This window comes from Lithobates pipiens, unplaced genomic scaffold, assembly GCF_037356315.1.
Source record: "Lithobates pipiens isolate NorthernLeopardFrog02 unplaced genomic scaffold, aLitPip1_a1.2 Scaffold_16, whole genome shotgun sequence".
In the NCBI taxonomy this organism is placed as follows: Eukaryota; Metazoa; Chordata; class Amphibia; order Anura; family Ranidae; genus Lithobates; species Lithobates pipiens.
The window spans coordinates 421,755,187-421,778,151 of record NW_027507748.1 but is presented as its reverse complement, the minus strand read 5'-3'; the positions used below and the strand labels follow the sequence as shown (position 1 = coordinate 421,778,151).

Below are 22,965 nucleotides of genomic sequence, written 5' to 3'. Positions count from 1 at the left end.
ATACCTCTCCAATTTCAAGCTCAACTATGAAAAATCAGAGGCAGTTAACATATCTTTAAACCCCAGGCAATTGCAGAACACCAAATCCAACTGCCCTTTCAAGTGGGTAGACCTTAAGCTCAAATACCTAGGGATATGGCTTACACCAGAACTGGACAGTCTTTACACACAAAACTTTCATCCCTTCCTACAAAATCTGTGTCGGGACCTCCAACTCTGGAATCTCAAGCCATTATCATGGTTTGGGAGGGTGGCAGCAGCAAAGATGACAGTATTACCTAAGGTACTGTACCTATTCCACACTCTGCCCATCAGACTACACAAAAAGTTCTTCTCCCAACTGAACACGATACTGAGAGACTTCATTTGGGCTGGGAAGAAATCAAGTATTAGCATGCTAACTTTGACTACACCAAAAGCTGAGGGGCTATTAATCGAACGCACTTCAAGCATTATTACTATGCAACGCATCTGATACGTATCCTAGATTGGAACTGCCTTGCATCTTCCAAAGACTGGGTGGGATCGAAAACCTACAGACTAAGACCCAGTTGAGATTCCTACCATGGGTTACTAAAGAAGCACGCTCAACTAACTTAGCCCTACACCCTACAATTGGACCAACACTAGAAGTTTTCCAAATAGTGACACAGACACAAACACAGTCACAGAATATAATCTTTCCTCCACTCCTGGTCCCTTGACCCCACTGATTCACAACCCAGCGTTTGCGTCAGGACATACTACGACGTCTTTCCCACATAGAGAAGATAAGACACCTATGACCATCACCCATTGCATAGTAAACGGTAGACTTAAGACTTTCGACGAGCTAAAGATAGAACTGCAAGCAAAACACTTTACCCACTGGCAGTACAGGCAATTACACGACCATGTCCACTGTGCTGCTAACAGACAACAATTTTTGAGAGAGCAGACTTGGTTTGAACAGTTGTGCATCACGGGAGAACCAGTGAGCAAAGCAACTTCTCTGATATACAACTGGCTACAGACCAACAGGAAAGGACAACCAAGTAGGCACAAGAAGGACTGGGAAATATCCCTTAAAAAGACCTTTACTGACGAACAATGGGAAAACGCATGTATCTTAGGACACAAGTGTTCCATCAGCACCAGCACTCAAGAAACCTCATATAAAGTACTGACGAATTGGTACTTTACCCTGGCTAGACTGCATGCATGGTACCCAGAAGCAACAGAGACCTGCTACAGATGTGGCACTGCCAGGGGTACCATGCTGCACATCTGGTGGGATCGGCCGCTTTGGTTTCCCGGATGAGGTCTGTTCTTGGATCCTTGCCATAACAGAAACTGAACTGAACTTCACACCTGACTGCTGTTTGCTACACATATCCAACTACTCATTGAGCAGGTATAAAAAATGAGTTGTCCGCCACATGCTGAATGCGGCAAAAACAATTCCAAGACACTGTAATCAACACACCCACCCACAATAAGGGAATGTTTGTCTGAGGTGAATCACTATACAAGATGGAGAAGACTGTAGCAATGGCCTCAGAGAGGACTGACGAATTCCATAAGCTATGGAGATCTTGGTTCGCCTTTAAGTACTCAGACGCCTTTGCCAAAATGCTAAATGGATGAATACACTAGATGGGTGTGATGCTTAGACACACTTAAATTAAACCTACCTAGAGGACCTGAGGTAAACCATCCTTGAATTTACATGTCTAACATAAGAATTACTTATATGTAACAGAAACAAATACTCTAAACCCCCCCCCCCCCCAACAGCCACTTCCCACCCCCTCTCTCTTCCCTCTACCCTTCTACTCCCCAATATATATTCTCCCTCTTTATATTATTGTATTATTCTGTATATTTTGTTACTATCTATTCTTTTTGGGTTATAACCCCCAAGACACTTACAAAAATATTTCCCCTGATCCTGAATTACAAATGGCACACAGGACGCTAGGGGTTTTCACCATAATAATTTACATAGTTTTAACTGTTTTATCAACAGTTATAACAATTGAAATGGGATGTATACCAAAACGGTAGCTGAATTAAAACAATGTATATCAGAAGGTTTCAAAACCCTCCTCCTCAGAGGCTTTTACCTCCTCAAAACGCAAAGCATCGTAATGCTCTGCCCAGGCTTCAACTGCTAAGCCAAAATTCAGGCCTTCTTTCAGTGCAAAATTTGGAACACAAAATCCACCAAGTCTATCACAAAGCCTTCTTTCCAATGAAAGAGCATCCTTACTCCTAAGAGTATGGGGAAATGTTACAGTTTGCCTTTCTCTGTGTCCCAGAAAACGCAGACCTTTTGGGTTCAATTGGTGGTTTCAAAGGAATACAAAATAAAGTTCCAAACTCTTACCTCCTCACCGCTTTCTTGTTTTAAACCAACCTAAATCTGCTCAAGGACAGCAGTGAACTCTCAAATATCTTTTCTCAGGAAGTAGTCATTCCAGTACCCCTGGAGATCATATTCCAAAGATTCTGTTTAAACTTATTTACGGTACCAAAACCCAGTCAGGGTATTCACCCTATCCTGAACCTAAAATCCCTAAACAAATACCTCCTAGTTAGGGATGAGCTTCGTGTTCGAGTCGAACATATGTTCGACTCGAACATTGGCTGTTCGCCCGTTTGGCGAATTCCGAACGTTATGGGCCGTTCGCGCCAAATTCGTGTGGCGCTCACGGCCCACAATGCACTGCGATGGCACAGTGCATTGCTGGCTCATGATTGGCCAAGCATGCACTGTGACCCCGCATGCTTAGCCAATCACAGCGCCGGCAGCAAGGAGAGCCATGATTGGCCACAGGCAGGATGCCTGTGGCCAATCATAGCTCAGGCTGTGTAGTACACGCCCCACACTATATAAGGCTGCCAGCGCGGCGGCCTTGTGTAGTATGTTGGCGTCTGAAGCAGTTAGTGGGTGTTCTGTGTACCTTCAACACAGTATACACCGATCGTTATCGGCCGATTTTTCGTTCTTGCTCTTCTGTAGTGGTTGTTGTCTGCGTGCCCTGACCGCAGTATACACTGCTATATTCACCTATATAGCTAGCGATAAATCTATCTTTTATAATAGAGCTTGCAGTCCGTGTTAGGAGCTTGTGCGTGCTGTCTGCGTGCTCTGAACCCAGTACACACCGCTATATCCACCTATATAGCAAACTATCTTGCTCGTTTTAAATAGAGCTTGCAGTCAGCGGTAGGAGCTTGTGCGTGCTGTCTGCGTGCTCTGAACCCAGTACACACCGCTATATCCACCTATATAGCAAACTATCTTGCTTGTTTTAAATAGAGCTTGTAGTCAGCGGTAGGAGGTTGTGCGTGCTGTCTGCGTGCTCTGAACCCAGTATACACCGCTATATCCACCTACATAGCTCTTCTCTATTTGAGCCATCTGCCATCTGCAGGAGTTATTGGAAGTTGTGTGTGCCTCCAGCACAATATACACTACCCAATTGCTGTTTTTCCCAACTCCCTTCAGGCCATTACCATGTCTGGAAGGCAAGCAAAGGAGAGGCAGACAGGCGCGAGCCGATAAAAGAGGGCAAGCAGGCTCTGTGTCTAGAGACAACAGTGCTGGTCGTGGACGCGGTGCATCGTCATCATCAGCACGTGGCCATGGGACACGCTTGTCCTTCTTTTCGTCAGCTGGACATGTTGAGCCGCAACATGCCAACGACTTGGTAGAGTGGATGACCAAGCCCTCTTCATCCTCCTCATCCTCTCTCACCCAGTCTCAGGGTACTAGCAAAGCAGCTGCCAATGCATCGTCTTCTCTCCTCTCAATGTCATCATCAGTGACTCCTTCCCTAGACCCACCACATCCTCCTGAGGAGTCTCCTGAACTCTTTGAGCACAGTGTTGGGTACATGCTCCAGGAGGATGCCCAGTGTTTTGTAGGCTCTGATGATTATACTCAGCTAGAGGAAGGCAGTAGCGTGAATGCAGAGAGAGGGGATGCTCAAGAAGGACAGCAATCTGGCAGTTATGTTCCACAAGCTGCAGCATACTGCCAGGTTTGCTCCAGCGATGATGAGGGCACTGACTCCACGTGGGTGCCTGGTAGGAGAGAGGAGGAGGAGGAGGAGGAGGAGGAGGCACATGTCCAACGAGGCAGGATGCCCTCCGGGGGCCAGCTTAGGGGCAGCACACCGACTAAATCACACCGCAATGCTCCGCCTGTGCAGGGCACTGCCTCTGCACGTTATTCTAAAAGTTCTTTGGTGTGGGCCTTTTTTGAGACGAGTGCATCAGATAGCACCGCTGCTATTTGCAACATATGTCTCAAGCGTATCTCGCGTGGCCAAAACATCAGCCGCTTGGGCACCACATGCTTTACCAGACATATGTTGACCTGCCATGCAGCTCGTTGGCAAGCGTACCTCAAAGACCCACACCAAAGAACAAAGCGGACCTCTCCTTGCTCCTCATCAGCTGGGATCTCCAACCCCACTAGACCTTCAGTCCTCTCTGAAACCTGCTCTGAGAGGAATGAAGGTGTAGAATTAGGTGTGTCACAGCCAAGTGCTTCCAGGCACTCTGCTAGCAGTACACCCACGTCCGATTATAGCAGGCAAATGTCCCTGCCCCAGCTGCTGGACCGGCAAAAGAAGTTCACTACCAGCCATCCACATGCCCAGCAGTTGAATGCTAGCTTGGCTAAATTGCTAGCACTTCAACTGCTGCCTTTTCAGTTGGTAGACTCGGCCCCCTTCCCGTGAGTTTGTACAGTGTGCGGTTCCTCAGTGGCACGTCCCCAAACGCCACTTTTTCTCACGGAAGGCAATTCCGGCTCTCTACCGGCATGTGGAAGGCAATGTCCTTGCCTCGCTGGACAGGGCGGTCAGCGGTAAGGTGCATATTACCGCTGACTCATGGTCCAGCAGGCATGGACAGGGACGTTACCTGTCTTTCACGGCCCATTGGGTCACTCTTCTGGCAGCTGGGAAGGATGCAGGACAAGGTGCAGTAGTGTTGGAGGTTGTTCCGCCACCACGCCTCCAAAATGCTACTATTGGTTGTGACACACCTCTCTCCTCCACCCCCTCCTCTTCTTCTTCCTCCATGGCCTCTTCCAGTGCTCTGTCCTCAGAACCAGCGGTGCTCCGTAGGCGTTCCAGGGGCTACGCAAGTACGCAGGCAAAACGATGCCATGCCGTGCTTGCGCTGGTTTGTTTGGGGGACAGGAGCCACACTGGGGCGGATGTTTTGTCAGCTCTGCAGGGGCAGGCCGAGAGGTGGTTGACGCCACGCCAGCTTAAGCCAGGAATGGTGGTTTGCTACAATGGCACCAACCTCCTCTCCGCCCTCCGACAGGGACAACTGACCCATGTGCCCTGTGTAGCTCACGTCCTTAACCTGGTGGTGCAGCGGTTCTTGGGCAGGTACCCGGGCTTACAGGATGTCCTGAAGCAGGCCAGGAAAGTCTGTGTGCATTTCCGCCGATCATTTAATGCCTGTGCTCGGCTGGCTCAGCTCCAAAAGAAGTTGAACCTGCCCAAGAACCGCCTTATATGTGACATGCCCACCAGGTGGAACTCAATGTTGGCCATGCTGCAGCGGCTGCACACGCAGCAGAGGGCCATCAATGAGTACCTGTGCGACTACGGCACCAGGACAGGGTCAGGGGAGCTCGGTTTTTTCTCACCACGCCAGTGGGGCATGATCAGGGATGCATGCACTGTCCTGTCACCATTTGAGGAGGCCACAAGGATGGTGAGCAGTGACAGTGCATGCATCAGTGACACTGTACCTCTTGTCCACCTCTTGGAGCATACGCTGCGTGGAATAATGGACAGGGCACTTGAGGCAGAACAGAGGCAGGAAGAGGAGGACTTCCTTGCCTCTCAAGGCCCCCTTTATCCAGACAGTGTTCCTGCTGTGCCACTCATCACACAGGAAGAGGATGAGGAGGAGGAAGAGGAGGAGGAGGATGATTGTGTCAGCATGGAGGTGGAGGCTGGCACTCAGCATCAGCAGCAGCAGTCTTGTAGGGATGATTTACAGTCCCAAGAAACCCTTGTACGTGGCTGGGAGGAGGTAGCTGTGGATCATGTTGTCCTTAGTGACCCAGAGGACTCCGGACTGAATGCCTCAGCTAACCTACGCTGCATGGCCTCCCTGATCCTGCAAAGCCTGCGGAAGGATCCTCGTATTCTTCAGATTAAGGAGAGGGACCATTACTGGCTGGCCACTCTCCTTGATCCACGGTACAAGGGTAAGGTTGCAGACCTTATCTTGCCATCGCAGAGGGAGCAGAGGATGAGACATCTCCGGGAGGCCTTGCAGAAAGGTCTGTGCAACGCATTCCCAGAGACTGGGAGGTTACAAACTCCTGGTCCTGGACCACGTGTTGCTAGGGCATCGGTCAGAAGGAGCGGTGGAGAAGGTGGCCGTCTGACTGATGCTTTCAGATAATTTTTTAGTCCGCAGCCCCAAGGTATGATCGGTTCCAGCAACCATCGCCAGCGTCTGATTTACATGGTGCAGGAATACCTAGGGGCAAGGTCAGACTTGGACACCTTTCCCACCGAAAAATCCTCTGGCTTACTGGGTCTTGAGGATGGATCACTGGCCAGAGCTTGCACAGTATGCAATTGAGCTACTGGCCTGTCCTGCATCCAGCGTTCTTTCGGAACGCACCTTCAGTGCTGCTGGTGGCTTTGTTACCGATCACAGGGTGCGGCTGTCTACCGAATCAGTTGATCGACTGACCTTCATCAAGATGAATCAGTCTTGCATCACCCACAGCTACCAAGCACCTGAAGCTGATGTAACCGAATAATTTTTTTTGAAATATCACATCCCTTCAAGACTGCCTATGCTGATGCTGAGTGACTGTCCTGTTATGTTGATTGTCTATCCTCTTCCTCCTCCGCTGATAGGTTGGAAGAACATTTCTGGTTGTGGGTGATGCCATCAGCCCGATTTTTCTGCCTCTGTTTAACAGGAGCGTTTAATTACAATTTTTGATGCAATGCTTTGCAGCAGGGCTAATTCCTGCACTAAAACTAGAGTATATGGGAGAGGTTGCAGTGTGGTGGCACCAGCACCAGTGCCTAAGGCCCAATTTTTCTGCCCCTGTTTAACAGGGGCGTTTAAGTACAATTTTTGATGCAATGCTTTGCAGCAGGGCTAATTCCTGCACTAAAACTAGAGTATATGGGAGAGGTTGCAGTGTGGTGGCACCAGCACCAGTGTCTAAGGCCCAATTTTTCTGCCCCTGTTTAACAGGGGCGTTTAAGTACAATTTTTGATGCAATGCTTTGCAGCAGGGCTAATTCCTGCACTAAATCTAGAGTATATGGGAGAGGTTGCAGTGTCGTGGCACCAGCACCAGTGTCTAAGGCCCAATTTTTCTGCCTCTGTTTAACAGGGACATGTAATTACAATTCTTGATATAATATTTCACAGGAGGGCCCGTTCCTGTGCCCACCCAGAGTAACTGTGAGGACTTATAGTGTTGTGGCACCAGCACCACAACCACCAAAGGTCAATTTTTCTACCACTGTTCAACAATGGCATGTAATTACAATTCTTGATATAATCGTTCACAGCAGGGCGCTCCAGCGCCCACCAAGAGTCACTTTGAGGGCTTACAATGTTGTGGCAAAACCAACACCTTGTTCCGCCATTTCTGCAGAGCATATAGGGCAGGCCCCTACTTTCAAACATCCAACTTACAAACATCTCCTACTTGCAAACGGAAGGAGACAACAGCAAGTGAGATGAAAAAAGATGGACAACAAAACAAATTATACAGGGGTGATAACCCTTCCCTATGTTTTCCAAAAAGCTTAAAAATAGTTTTTTTGACTGGAGCTACACTTTAAAAATGTACCAGTTGAAAATTACAAACAGATTCAACTTAACACAACAAACCTACACAGTCCCTGTCTTGTTTGCACCGCCTGTATACTGCTGTTCTGAGTATATAGGGCCTGGGGGCCACACGCATTTCCTTTTTTTAATATGGGTACGGGGTTCCCCTTAATATGCGTACAAGACCCAAAGGGGGTGGAAATGGGCAGGGAGGGCTACCCATGCCATTTTTCTCAATGATTTTCAACCATATTGCAGGAACCAGATATAACATTAAAACCGCAAGCAGTTTTAAATGATGTTATTTCCGTTAAATGCCATTTTGTGCGGGGACTGTTCTAAACACGGGAAACACGTGGCACTTCACAGGCATACTACAGACACCCCCCAGGCATGATATTTAAAGGGATATTTCACTTTTTTTTTTTCACTTTAATCGTCATTAAAATCAGTGCTCCCGCCAAAACGGCCATTTTTAAAAACATTTTTAGGCATTGACCCATGTCCCCTGGGGCAGGAGCCAGGTCCCCAAACCCTTTTTAGGACAGTATCTTGCATATTAGCCGTTAAAATTAGCACTTTTAATTTCGAACGTTCGAGTCCCATAGACTTCAATGGGGTTCTAAAGTTCGTACGAATTTGGGGTCCGTTCGAAAGTTCTGGTGCGAACCGAACCGGGGGGGTGTTCGGCTCATCCCTACTCCTAGTTATAAAGTTTCATGTGCAATCCCCAGGGTCAGTTATTGGCTCTCTGAGGGGAATACCTACAGTAGCATCTATAGACATTGAAGAGGCCTATCTGCATGTTGCCATTTACTTGTCTCATCAGTGCTTTCTGTGCTTCATAGTAGAATACTGTAGAATACCAACATACAATGGCAAAGATGTTTTTATATATTAGATTGTAAGCTCTTCTGAGCAGGGCCCTCTTAATCCTCTTGTATTGTAACTGTATTGTCTCCTTTTTATATTGTAAAGCGCTGCGTAAATTGCTGGCGCTATATAAATCCTGAATAATAATAATAATATTACAAATTATGTGATAGACTGCAGTTCCTCTTTAATGTCACCTGGCCAGTAAATACAAATAGACATTTACCCTATAAGTACTAAAAAATTTTGTTCCACTGCAGCTCATGGTGTCCAAAGGAAACAGTGAAAATTATTTGAACATTCGAGGACTGACCTTTGGTGTATCCCTCACTGAAAGGACCCTGGAATTGGTGGGTGGATATGTAATAACCTTTAGACCCATTTCACACTGAGGTGCTTTACAGGCACTACAGCGCTAAAAATAGCACCTGCAAAGCGCCTCTCCTTTCACTCCAATGTGAAAGCCTGAGTGCTTTCACACTGGATCGGTGCACTGGAAGGATGCTCAAAAAAGTCCTGCAAGCAGCATCTTGAGGCGCTATAGGAGCAGTGTATGCACCGGTCTTACAGCTCCCCAGCTCATTGAAATCTTTTAACCCTTTTTCGTCCATTACCGGGGGTTAAAAGCACTGCAAAAACTACAGTAAAGCGCCGCTAAAAATGATGGTGCTTTACTGCCGACGCCCGGGCGCTGACAGTGTGAAAGTGCCCTTAGAGCTACACCCTTGAGCAATGGGATCTTTGATTTGGAGGAGTACTAACTATTAACCACTTGCCGACTGCCTCGTGACGATATACGTCGGCAGAATGGCATGTGCCCTTACTCCCCTCCCACGGGCTGGGGGGCACGATTGCGCCTCCCCCAGTGCCTGAGTCGGTCAGCATCATTGCAGGAGTGATCTGTCCTGAGGGGGAGGCCACTGATTCATGGCCACCCCCTCACGATCGCTCCTGATGAATGGGAAGCTTCCTCTGCTTCTGAAATGTAACCAGAAGCAGAAGAAGTGATGTAATCTCTCCTTGTGCAGCCTTTTCGTTTCGGCGCCCGAGGAGAGAAGACATCAATGTGAGTTTGCACCAACACTATACTAACACTAGTACACATAGGCACATAAATCACCCCCCCCCCTGCACCCCCTCTCATAGTGACACCAATAGCAGTTTTTATTTTTTTACTGATCACTGCATTGGCGTCATTTTGTGACTGTTATAAGTGTTAGGGCTGTTAGTGGTAGACCCCTTTAGGTCTAGGGTACCCCCCTAACCCCCCCAAAAAAAGGCTTAACCCCTTGATCACCTCAGTTAACCCTTTCATCCGCTGTCGACAGTGTCACTAATCAATAATTTTTCTGATCACCATATAAGAGTCACTGGTGACACTAGTTAGCCTGTTAGTTATTTAGGTTCACCGTCAGCTTTTTATAGTGTCAGGTACCCCCATATACTACCTAATAAAGGTTTTAACCCCCTGATTGCCCCCTAGTTAACCCTTTCACCAGTGATCACCGTATAAGTGTTATGGGTGATGCTGGTTGTTTAGTTTGTTTTTTATACTCGCCGTTTATTACCCAATAAAGGTTTAACCCCCTCATCACCCAGTTGGTCAAATCAGTTAGGTTTTAGGGTCTGCGTCACCCCAGGCAGCGTCAGATTAGTGGCAGTATCGCTAACACTCACGCACACAGCATACACCTCCCTTATTGGTATAGTATCTGAACGGATCAATATCTGATCAGATCTATACTAACGTCCCCAGCAATTTGGGGTTCCGAAAAATGCAGTGTTAGCAGGATCAGCCCAGATACCTGCTAGCACCTGTGTTTTGCCTCTTCATCCAGACCAGCCCACCCAAGTGCAGTATCAATTGATCACGGTCACTTACAAAATACTAAACACATAACTGCAGAGTTCCCAGAGTCAGGCCTGATCCCTGCGATCGGTAAAAAAAAATTTTGGTAGCGTTTGATACAGTTGCTGACAACCTAGGAGCTTTTTTACTTGTGAGTCTCACTACTGTACGAGTAAATTTAAAGCCCAAAATGGCAAATTGAAGGTACAGTAGTGAAGAGGTCTACACGTTTCTAAGCATGACAGATAGTGAAGAGAAAGTCACTCATCTGTCAGATTCAGGCTCAGAATATGATCCTATAGATGACAGTGGCTCCATGACAGCTAGCTCTGATGACAGATTTGTGGTCCCTGCCAAGGTCAGGCGTACCAGACCCCGATCTCCTACTGCTGTTGTTGAGGTGCAAGAACTGCAGGGCTCTCGTATGGAGCAGAGAAGTACTAGTGCCGCTCATCATTCTGGTGAACTGGCAAGCACCAGCGATCAAGTACCCCCTGGTCATAGTCAAACCAGCACTGCAGTTACACGTGTTGATGTGGCGAGTCCCATAAGTGCAGTTCAAGCTGGCGAGGGGCAAGCACAAGTAGTGTCCCACTGCCACCAAGAAGACAAAGACAGGCCCATCGTGCCCATAGTGTCCTTCCTGCAGAATTTGGCAATCCTAATTGGGAGCCCACCACTTCTGAAGCACCTGTACTTACCCCATTCACTAGCCAACCCAGAATACAGGTGGAAACAGTTGGTTTTATTTCACTTGATTTTTATTTGTTGTTTTTCACCGAAGATCTCTATAGATCTATTGTGGACCAAAGTAATTTGTATGCTGGTCAATTCATCACCACTAATCCCCAGTCCTCCCTTGCCAGAGATTGGAAACCAATTGCGGTTTCTGAATTTAAGTCCTTTCTGGGCCTATCCCTCGATATGGGCATAGGAGTATTTATAGGACGATCGATGAATTACACTCGTCAACATAAAGATCTCCCTTGTCCTTCCCTTTGGTGTCGCTTGGAGGAATTGTGTGGATGAGTGGGGAACCCCCCGTTGTGACTGTGTCTGTTCATGGTCTATATCTCGCCATTGGTCTAGCAGTCAACATTCATAATGTGTGCTATGGTATGATCTCCCTCCTGACAAGTGCCCCTGACAAAGGGATATAATTGGTCCCAAAATGTGTGGGGCTGTCTGGATTAATATGAGAACCTACCAACACAACCATCAGTGTTTTAACTGTTTTGAATATTGTTAAATTATTAAATTATACACATTATTTTTTTAATAAAACATTTTTTTTATTATATTTGTATATTGTTGCCCTTAAAGTCCCACTTTCTTGAGGGTATCTCCTTTTTGTCAAAACTATGATAGGTAGTGAGGAGTGAAATCAAAAATGTATGCCCTTAGAAATCCTGAAGGAGGTGCTTGGTTTTTGGGGTCCTGTAGGTGGCTAGGCTCCCAAAAACTCCCACACATGTAGTATCTTCGTACTCAGGAGAAGCAGCATAATATATTTTGGGGTGCAATTCCATATATAACCATGAAATCATTTAGTGACAACTTTTTTTTTGTCATTATTCAATCACTTGGGACAAACAAATGCAATATTCAGTGGGCTCAACATGCCTTTCAGTAATTTCCTTTGGGTGTCTACTTTCCAAAATGGGGTAATTTGGGGGGGGGGGGTGGTTGTACTGCCCTGCCATTTTAGCACCTCAAGAAATGAGGCAGTCATAAACTAAAAGCTATGTAAATTCCAGAAAATGTACTCTAGATTGTAGATGCTATAACTTTTGCGCAAACCAATAAATATACACTTATTGACATTTTTTTTTTTTTTTTTACTAAAGACATGTGGCTGAATACATTTTGGCCTAAATGTATGACTAAAATTGAGTTTATTGGATTTTTCTTATAACAAAAATGAGAAAATATCATTTTTTTTCAGCATTTTTCGATTTATATCACAAAAAATAAAAATCCCAGAGGCAATCAAATACTATCAAAAGAAAGCTCTATTTGTGTGAACAAAAGTACACAAATTTCGTTTGGGTACAGCATTGCATGACCGCGCAATTAGCAGTTAAATCAGCGCAGTGCCAAATTGTAAAAAGTCCTCTAGTCTTTAGGCAGCCAAATGGTCCAGGCTTAAGTGGTTAAATAATAATTTCCATTATTTGGTAGACCTCCGGACTCACATCCACTGGAATATGTAGAGCAGGATATTATGAGAGTGACATCTAGTGGTGGTTTTTGTACTATAACTTCATACTAGGTGGGTTCTGTAGCTTGCATATGTTTTCTTAAATTATGTTTAAAATTGCATCAAACTCACAGCTTTTAACATTAATCAATATTAAATATGAAGTTTAGCATGGCTCTGTATGTTATTTTTTTTTCTAAGTCATTTTTTGTTATAGCGCTGCATTAGTGGCCTGAATGTGCTCCCAATGCATTGCTGATCGACCTCTCCACTGTCAGTGTAGATGGGGCATTGTCCATCCTTTCCAGAAATGTGTTCTGTTCTTTTCCCACTATACTGTATGTTCTATGGTTCACTGCTATAAAAAAAAAAAAACATGCCAGATGTGCCTGCCTTACTTCTGCTACATCAAGCTCAGAAGCAGTGGGGACAGGAATGAGAGAGTGACTGAACGGTGCCAGAGGTAATTTGAAGGATAAGCCTGTCCTATACTGCATACCAAGCTCACTACACTTTATAGATAGGGGTGACCTCAAGGTTCAGCCCTAACAAAACCAAATAGCTGTTTAGGCATTCAAGCCTTCGTGTCTAATACAGATTTTTTTTATTGAAGGGAGAACCGTCGCAAACGTGCCCCCCCCCAAAAAAAAATTCTTACCAGAACCGAGCATACAGCCTGGCTTGCCAGGGAAGGAGGGGGATGAGTGTGTTCCTCCCCCATCGTAAACCATAGCTGGCCACATGCTCTCAACATTTAAGGGGGAGAGGGGATCTTGCCAGAAGGGATCCTCCTGGCAAAGCACCGCATCCTCTTATTGATGAGGGTAAGGGACTCTTCACCATAACCCTGGCCTGGTGGCTGTGGGGATCTGAAGGTGGGGAGCTTATCAGGATCTGAAAGACCCCTCCTACCAAAAAGGGGGCACCCAAATACCACCCCCCTCTTGTCACATGGGAATGAGGAGGGTTTCATACCTATCCCCAAAAAAATGTCCCATGTAAATCCATAGTCAATCACATCATCCAGAGATGCAGATCAATGGCAATCACTGTACCCACAGAAAGAATAAACAAGACACCGCCAAGACCCTGCATTGCTATCAGAGGTATTCTGCATATAGGGTACTGTCCATTTCAGTTGTATGTTAAAAAAATCTTTTTACATTTTTGTTTTATATTCTTTAAAAATTTGAACAACATAGCTGATTTTTAAAGGAATCACTATAACCACTATAAGATATCTCTTGTTTCTGCTTCTTCATCAACATGTATAATCAGAGCACAACAGGAGGTGGAGGAAACCAGTTGTGAGCTCACAGCCAAAGGAACCTTGCATGTGCAAGAAAGGTGACTGTAAGCAGTTTGGATTGACAGAGCTATAGCATGGGAAAAGGTAAAACAATACAAGTTCCTACATTTGCTTGACTGTAAAAGTTAGCTTGTGTATGCTAAAGGTGTTATCTTTGAATCCCGGAAAAAATCTGGAATATACACTACTGTGCAAAAGTTTTATGCAGGTGTGAAAAATGGTGTAAATTAAGAATTCTTTCAGAAATACAAGTGGTAATAGTTTATATATATATATTTTTTTAATCAATCGATTTTAAAAATAAAGCATATAGAAAGTACATTGTACAATAAATTTCAAATACGCGTAAACAAAAGAACAATAATGAAAAAATTATATTCTTAAAGACGTTTAGTTCACGCAATAAGATATTAATAATAGAGTACATACATAAAATCATAAAGTTAATTAATACAAATATTTTAATTGTATAAATGAAAAATATTAGCCTCCCTTAAACACCTCTATGGGTACTCAGCTGTGTCCTAGGGGAGGGAAATGTTGCCAATATTAAGCATTGTAGACATATAGAGCTAAAAATTAACCAAAAATAATGAAACCAGGAATTGAAAACTCAGTAAAGTATGCCTAAATATTGTTTAAGATTTTTTCAGAAAATCAGCGGATTTTGACCATCCCTCCCAAGGTGACCACCTACATTTTTCTTTTGGTAAATTGCCTGCAATGGAGGCCATCATTAATTCATAGTTGTAGTGTAAGGATACAGTATCTAAAAGTTGATAGACAGTTGGAGGTGTTGTAGATAATAGTTTATTTTTTTATCAATTAAAATGGAAAGTAAATGAACAGAAGGTAAATCCAGATCAAATTAATAGTTAGTGTGGCCACCCTTTGCCTTCAGAACAGCAGCGATTCTCTAGGAACAATTGCACCAAGTTTTTGAAGGACCCGAGCAGGTAGGTTGTTCCAAACATCTTTGTGGATAACTAACTACAGATCTTCTCAATTCCTTCTGTCTCTTCATGTATTCCCAGACAGACTCCATAATTAGAGTTAGGCGAACAATTTGCCTAACAAAAGTTCGTCCAAAACATCGCCTGTTCGGCAAACAGCTGAATTTGCGGGGAGCTCTGCGAAAGCCCCACATTGTACTGCGAGCTGCACAGTGCATTCTAGGGCCCTATTTGGATGCACCTGACCAGCTTTGCCCAATCAGAGCCACGATTGAGCAAAGTCATGATGACTTTGCTCAATCATGGCTCAGTGCTCATAGTCCTACCCCACACACTATAAAAGGTTCCTTCCCACAGGAACCTTTTTCAGTGTGTTGTTGGAGGGGAGATAGATAAAGCAAGGCTCTGATTGCTACTAGTGAGTTAGTGTGTTACTGTAGAGTGTTAGTGTAGTCTGAGTATAGTGTAGGGCAGTGTTTAACATAGCATTATATAACATTTAGTAATTTAAATTGTCAGCCGCAGTTTTTCTGATTGTGATGCTGTTACTCCCCTTTTTTCATTTTTATTTATAGTTTTTACATTTCTGTAAGCAGCAGTCCTCAATTCAAAGTGCACCAAACACCACTTTTCATTGAATAAAGTACATCCAATTACACATTTCCCAGTATCTATTAAATTTGGGTAACAAATGGGTAACAGCCAGAAGTGTCTGCAGCCATTTCAGGTGGTCATACACAGCCAGGTTGGCTGAAATTCAGCAGGAATTCCATCTGCCCATAAACCGCCTGATTTGTGACATTCCCACCAGGTGGAACTCAACTTTGGCAATGCTGCAGCAGCTGTACATGCAGCAGAGGGCCATCAACGAGTACTTGTGTGAGTATGGTATAAGGACAGGCTCAGGCCGGCTCTGCTTTTTTCCCCCGCGCCAATGGCTGTTGATAAATGATGCATGCACTGTACTGTTATCATTTGAGGAGGCCATGACAATGCATGCCTGTGACAATCACTGTTGTGTTCCTGCTGGAGCATACTCTGCATGACATTATGGATAGGGCACTCAAGGCAGAGCAGCAGGAGGCAGAGGAGGACTTCCTTTCCTCTCAAGGCCCACTTTATGCAGACTTCATTCTTGCAATGCCAGAGAACACACAAGAGGAGATAGAGCAGCATTCTGGCAGTTTTGGAGGCATTAAAGCAGAGGAAGACATACGTCCAGCCTTAAGAGATGGTTTTCTGTCCCCATAAACCTTGGGAGTAGTACGTAGCTGGGAGGAGGCGGTTCCAAATAGTGTAATCCTCAGTGACCCAGAGGACTCTGCTTCTCATGCCTCTGCAAACTTTAATTTGTGGCATCAAGGAGTAGGATCATTATTGGTTGGCAACCCTCCTTGACCACCGTTACAAGGGAAAAGTCTTGGAACTCATCCTGCCCTTGCAGAGGGGACACAGGATCAATTATCTTGAGGGCATCTTAAAGAGAAGTTTATGTTACAGTCTCATGGAAAAGGCAGTTTTGAGGCTTCTGTTGGTCAAAGGAGGAGCGGTGGAGAAGGGGGCCGCCTAAGTGATACATTTAAAAAATGTTTTAGTCCTTGCTGATCAGGGCTGTCAGCCTCCACATTCCATTGACGGCATCTGCATCATATAGTGGAAGATAATTTGGGGGTGAAAAGACATGGAGAGCTTTCCAGTAGAAAATCCACTGGGTTACTGGGTCATGAGAATAGACCACTGGCCAGAACTTTTCCAGTATGCAATTGAACTGCTGGGCTGCCCTGCATCCAGCGTGCCTTTTGAATGGGCATTGAATGCTGCAGGAAGTTTTATGACAGATAAGAGAGCGTGTCTGTCCATAGACTCCGTTGACTGGCTGACATTTGTCAAAATGAATCAGTCCTGGATTAATAGCAAGTATTAAGCCCCCGATGCCAATGTCACTGTTTAAATGTTTTTGAATCTGGAATATCTGCAAGACTGTCAAGGCTGCTTTTTTGGTATAGGTTTCATGGGCACAATTAACACCCAAGGACCAATTTTTCCACACCTGTTAGACAGGTGCATATAATTAAACTTTTTCACAGCAAAGCCAATTTTTGCTTTCATCAACAGTACCTCTATAGGGTTATGGTGTGAAGGCACCACCAACACCCAAAGCCAAATTTTTCTGCACCTGTTTGACAGGTGCATATAACTTAAATTATTTACAGAAAGGCCAATTCTTGCTTTCAAGAGTACCTCAAGCCCTTTCCTGCTCTCTCTGGCGGTGTGTTCTCGGAGCATTCCGCGGGGAAATGCTCTTCCTTTCACTGGTCTGTAGATCGGCAGAAACTTCAGTGGCAGAATGAGTTTGCCACTAAACCCAAAACCATTCCTTAATGGCCTTACTGGTAAGCCAGAAATGGTGAAACTCAAGTGGGGTATGGAATACAAGGGACCTGGTCTCTGTGGATGGCTACATGTACATGCAGCTTGCCTATACAGAAGAGTATATTGATGGAGCATTGTCTGGACATCTTGGAGAAGTTCTAATAAGGTTTAAAAATGTATTATATATATAAAGAGTAGAAGAGGACAAAGAAGATGGCGAGATGAGAGAATAAAGCAATTTCCATATTTGTTTTGTAAAATTATTTTGAAACTTATCTTTTGAGGTTAATGTTGGAAATTTTTTTGCACCACCAACACCAAAAGCCCAATTTTTCCTGGCCTGTTACTTCTATCCAAAGTCTGTAAAAGAGACACTAGAACTTATTGAAAAAATAACTGTTAATCTTGGCCTGAGTGTACTATAATTTGGCTTCTTCACATAAGGCTTGCTCACTGGTGAAAAAATGTGTTATTTCCATCCAAAGTCTGCGCAAGAGACACCAGAATTTATCCCAAAAAATCTCTTATCTTGTTCCAAGTGCACTAAATTGTGGCCTCATCATACAGACTGGCTCCCCAAGCTCTTAACAAAATAAAGCTTGCAGGGAAAATCAATTCATATATATCATATATTTCAATTATGCTGCAGCAAATTCTATACATGGTACAGATGGGCCACTTTATAGGCAGACTAAGGGCCCCCCATGCACTTTATTTAAAGGATTTTTTTTATTGTTTCACTTTAAACATCATTAAATTCACTGACCCCTTAAAAACAATCTTTTTAAGAAAAAAAAATTTTTTTGCATTGATACAGTACCTGGGCCCCCATACACTTTTTATGGCTAATAACTTGCATCTAAGCCTTCAAAGTAGGCACTTTAGATTTTTTTTAAGTTCGGTCCCATAGACTTTAATAGAGTTCGCAGTTCAGGTACAAACTTTTGCGATGTTCAAGAATTGACAACGTTGATAGTTTAAAAAAAATATTAGCTGGGCATCTTAATGATCACAACATACAGCGATATGCGATTTACTATTGACATAAACACATACACACATACCACAGGTTGAACTGGATGGACTGATGTCCAGACATGGGTGCCGTCAATAAATTTGTTTTGTTCCGTTCCGTTACGGTTCATATTGGAATTAATTTGTACTTCGTATTTGGTGTCCAAAATTCAATTTCACTTCATACGAAATACGAATTGTTGTTAGGTTCGTTAACTTGTTCGAACGTTCTTTACAATGAATTTAAAGGCAAAAATATACCTCAATATGACAGTCGATGCTGATGGAAGTTTGGTTTTTATCCGAAATACGAAATTCCGTTGAAGAATTTCCTATCCGAAATACGAATGTTCGTTAGATGCGTTCACTTTTCGGTCCAAATTTAGTTACTACGGAAACAACATGTGACTTGGTTGACCAATCAGTGGTTTTCTTCTGCTGCTGAGGCTTACAGGGCAGGTCGATCATGTGACTTCCCTTTGTGGGTTAGTTAGTGTATTGGAGCAGATCACAAAATTATTTGTCTGTGCATCTGAGCGAATATCTTTGCAATCCTTAGTTTTTCATTGTTCATTTTAGTTTATATCTGTTGTAGTTTGCGAGAGTATCATCTGTTAGTGTTTAGTTTCTGGTTTTATTTGTTTTTTGGTTGGTTTTGAGAGATCTTTTTTTTTCATTTCTTGTTTCATTTAGTTAATATTTTGTTATTTTCTGTTGGTATAATATTTTTTTTTGTACATTTGGTGATTTTGGTGTTAGTTTGCTGCAATCAAAATCATATTTTTTTTTGTCTACATTTTTCTAAGTTTTAAAGGAAAAATGAGCAGCAAACAAGGCCAAAAAAGCAGTAAGAGTGGTGCTGGGAGAGGGAGAGCTATGAGCTGTGTACATGAGCAGCAGGTGGGACGTTCTGTCTCTGCGCCCTCTGAGCTTAGCTCACCTCCCATTAAGCTAAGGCGAATGGGAGTGAAGACTGCTGGTGGTAAAGAGCCTGGCAAACAGCAGACATTGGCACGTCGCCGGCTGTTCCAGGATTTACCTCCTAGAACCAGCAGCACGATTCATAGCAAAAGTGGCGCTACCACCTCTGCCACTGCTGCTAGTAGCATGCTGCCCATTGGTACCTTTTATGGAAGAGGGCAGGCCAAAGGGGTTCCCAGTGCACATACATTTGTGCAGCCAAAGCTGGAGATCCTGGCAATGCAGCAGGAAACATGTCAGGAGGCCGAGGCTCATGATGATGTCACCACCACCATTGCTGCCAGCGCCATCACCATCAGCACAACAGGGAGCTTGGCAGTCATCAGCAAGGAGACAGAGTTTACTGCTTCTAATGATCACTGTTCCCATGGCAACGTGAAAGAGGTGGAAGCAGGCTTTCCTGACATTGTTGTAGACAAATTTAATTTCCAGCCCTCTACCCATGTTGGCACCACCGACAGCCCAGAAAGTATCTCCCCTCAGTCCCCACTACTTTTCTCTCCTGAAAAGACCCCTGCCCAAGTGCTTTCTAAGCCTCCAGCATCAGAATGGGCCAATGCAACCATTAGGCCTCAATCCATCACAGCTCCCAAAATACCTGGGATGTTCAGGTCTCTTCCTCCTGCTCCTGCCGAACCTCAGAAAGAGAGTGTGACCACTGCAGTGGAAGGGATTCCATCAGGCAGCGTCCAAGGTGGTGGCTGCCATTCCAGCATTTGGCAGCATTTTAAAAGAATTGGTGTCGGTCAGAAGGCCAAATGCAATCACTGTGGCAGGGAGGTCAGCCGGGGCCAAGACATTGGGCATCTCAGTAATAGTGGCATGAGCCAGCACATGCGTGTGCACCACCATGCAGTGCTGTTAATGGAGAAAAGTATTATGGCCACTCCTCAAAACACCAAAAGGGGAACCAATAGTGGCACCGCCACAGCCACCATGAGTGCCAGCACCACCAGCCAGTATAAGGCAGAAAAGAATGCTGTTACTATCCCGCATCCAATCCATACCAGCCAGGCCACCCTGGAAGATTTTGGTGGCTTTCAGAGTAAGGGTATGTCTTGGGCGCAGGTGCGTAAAATAACACGCCTGATTGGCCAGCTCATTGCAGTTGGAGGAGCACCTTTCAACATGGTGGAGCAATTAATGCAGGCTGTTGCACCACAGTACCGTGTGCCATCACGCAAGACCTTCAGCCAAACTGTGGTGCCAGCCTTATACAGGTCTTGTGTCGGGGTGCTCAAGGCGAAGATTGGAAGGGCAGGTGGACAGGCAGTGCACCTGACCACTGACCTGTGGAGTGCGTGTAGTGCCCAGCATGCCTTCCTGTCCCTGACGGCACATTGGTGGCAGGCCAAGGTGTCCCATGATGTGGTTCAAACATCTGGATCCTTGTCAGCAGTTGAGAAACAGGGGCACCGTTCCTTCCTCCTGCATGCTGAGGTGCTTGATGAAAAGCACACAGCACAAAACATCCTGCAAGCCCTGCAGAAAATGTTGTTGCAGTGGTTTGGACAGGCAGACAGCAACTACCGGATTGGCTATGTTGTCACTGATGGAGGCAGCAACATGGTCAAGGCTGTAAGGGATGGCAGCTTTGTGGGTGTGCACTGCTCAGCCCGCCTTCTCCACCAGGTGGTAACTGACAGTTTTTGGTTGGTGGAGACCATTTCTGGTGGCGATGGAAGGCTGTCCAAAGTGGTGGACTCTTGTCGGAAGATGGCTGGCCACTTCCATCAGAGTGTGAGGGACAGCCACCTCCTCAGGGTGGAACAGAGGAAGGCAGGCCTTCCAGAACACTGCCTAAAACAGGATGTGGGGACTAGGTGGAATTCAACCCTAGCAATGCTGGAACGCATCCTTGAGCAGTAGAAGGCTCTCCATGCCATGGCCTGTGATCATAACATTGGCATAGAGAGACCTTTAGGCAGGGAGGACTGGGCCATAATTGGGCAGATTATGGCAGTCCTCAAACCTTTCCTCTCTGTCACAGAACACCTAAGCCACGAGGATGCCAGCATTGGTCATGTGCTCCCACTCTTCAACCACCGTCAGAGCAAATTGGAACAGTTCAAGTCGGCTGAGGAACCTTTGCCTGGTGGTGGCCCTCAACCTGATGTGTTGGCTGTGCTAAACACATTTCTGATGGAGTTGGGCAGGCGCACGCAGGAGTTGACTGCCTCTTGCCCAGAACTGATGCTGGCTGCCATGTGTGACCCTCGCATCAAGGGCAAAATGGCTGTGCAGTGTAGTGCTCTGACAAAACGGTGGGACAGACTAATCGACAGGGTGCGTCAGAGGGAAAGGCAGATGGTAAGGCTGGGAGAAGAGGAAGAGGAGGAAGAAGATATTGACGACCCCCTCTCCCATGCATCATCTAGTGAAGTGAGCAGAGCTCCTGCCAGCGGAGCATCTTCTGTCTTGGCTGAGGCACTTGACACCCTAATGGGAACCTCCAGCATAGTGCGCCCCAACAAACCCATATCAGCAAAGGAGGCTGTCATGTCCTATTTGTCAGCCCCACCAGTGCACCCCACCACAGATCCAATGTTTTTTTGGCAGGAGAAGAGCGATGAGTGGCCTGCCCTCACAGATATTGCCAAGGAGCTACTGTCCTGCCCTCCGCCAAGTGTCCAGAGTGAGCTGGTGTTTTCTGTGATGGGAAACATCCTGTCACCCCAAAGATCCCAGTTGTCCCCCCAGCTAATGAAGCAGTTAGCATTTTTGAAAATCAATTTGCCAAAGCTGGGGTACCCCTCCCTCACTCTGAACATTCCTTGAACTGACTGCCTGCAGCAGAGATGGCCATTTGGTCTTAGTTGGTCCCTGTCCCTCCACACAATCCCTCCCCTCGCTTCTCATCTACCCCTATTTGCTTGTGACATCATCTGGGATGGACGAGAAGAGAGGAGGGGCCGCCAGGGAGCACCGGAGAGAGAACTTATTACACACGCTTCCTTCGGTACTCTGCATGCTGGCTGGTAAACGCTGTGCCCTGATATTCCCCAATGTGTCCCAATGTGCTCCAATATGCCCTGATGTGCCCCAATGTGCTCCAATATGCCCTGATGTTCCCCAATGTGTCTTGATGTTCCCCAATGTGTCCTGATATTCCCCAATGTGTCCCAATGTGCCCTGATGTGCCCCAATGTGCTCCAATATGCCCTGATGTGCCCCAATGTGCTCCAATATGCCCTGATATGCTCCAATGTGCCCTGATGTGCCTTAATGTGAACTGATGTGCCCCCACCATTCTTCTCATTTACACATATGACTGCTAGAACAGATAATAAGACATTTAGGGAAATTGATCAAAATTGGAGCGAACAGAATCTGGAGCAGTTGCCCATGGCAACCAATCAGCTTCTCTTCAGTTCATTCCATTAAGATTTGAAAATGAAAGAGAGAAGCGGATTGTCTGCCATGCACCACTGGTCCAGTTTTCGCCTGCACCGATAGATACCCCACACTGTTTGGGGTCACCGGGGATGTGCGGAGAGCACATGCGTGGTAACCCCAAACAATTTCCAGTGACCCCGTATAGTGCAGGGGATCAAAACTGGAGCAGGCAAAAACTGGAGCA

The 22,965-nt window shown here is 45.5% G+C and overlaps 1 protein-coding gene and 1 pseudogene across 2 annotated transcripts in view; both read left to right on the top strand.

Moving 5' to 3' along the window:
- Window positions 1-22,965, top strand: part of TLR8 (toll like receptor 8) — a 165,466-nt gene that overhangs the window by 22,717 nt on the left and 119,784 nt on the right. For both annotated transcript variants that reach the window (XR_013274579.1, XM_077482544.1), the window contains exon 2: window positions 14,034-14,148. The gene's annotated coding sequence lies outside the window, so the exon portion shown is untranslated. The remainder of the gene's footprint in view (window positions 1-14,033; window positions 14,149-22,965) is intronic.
- Window positions 17,365-17,623, top strand: LOC143984409 (small nuclear ribonucleoprotein F pseudogene; annotated as a pseudogene).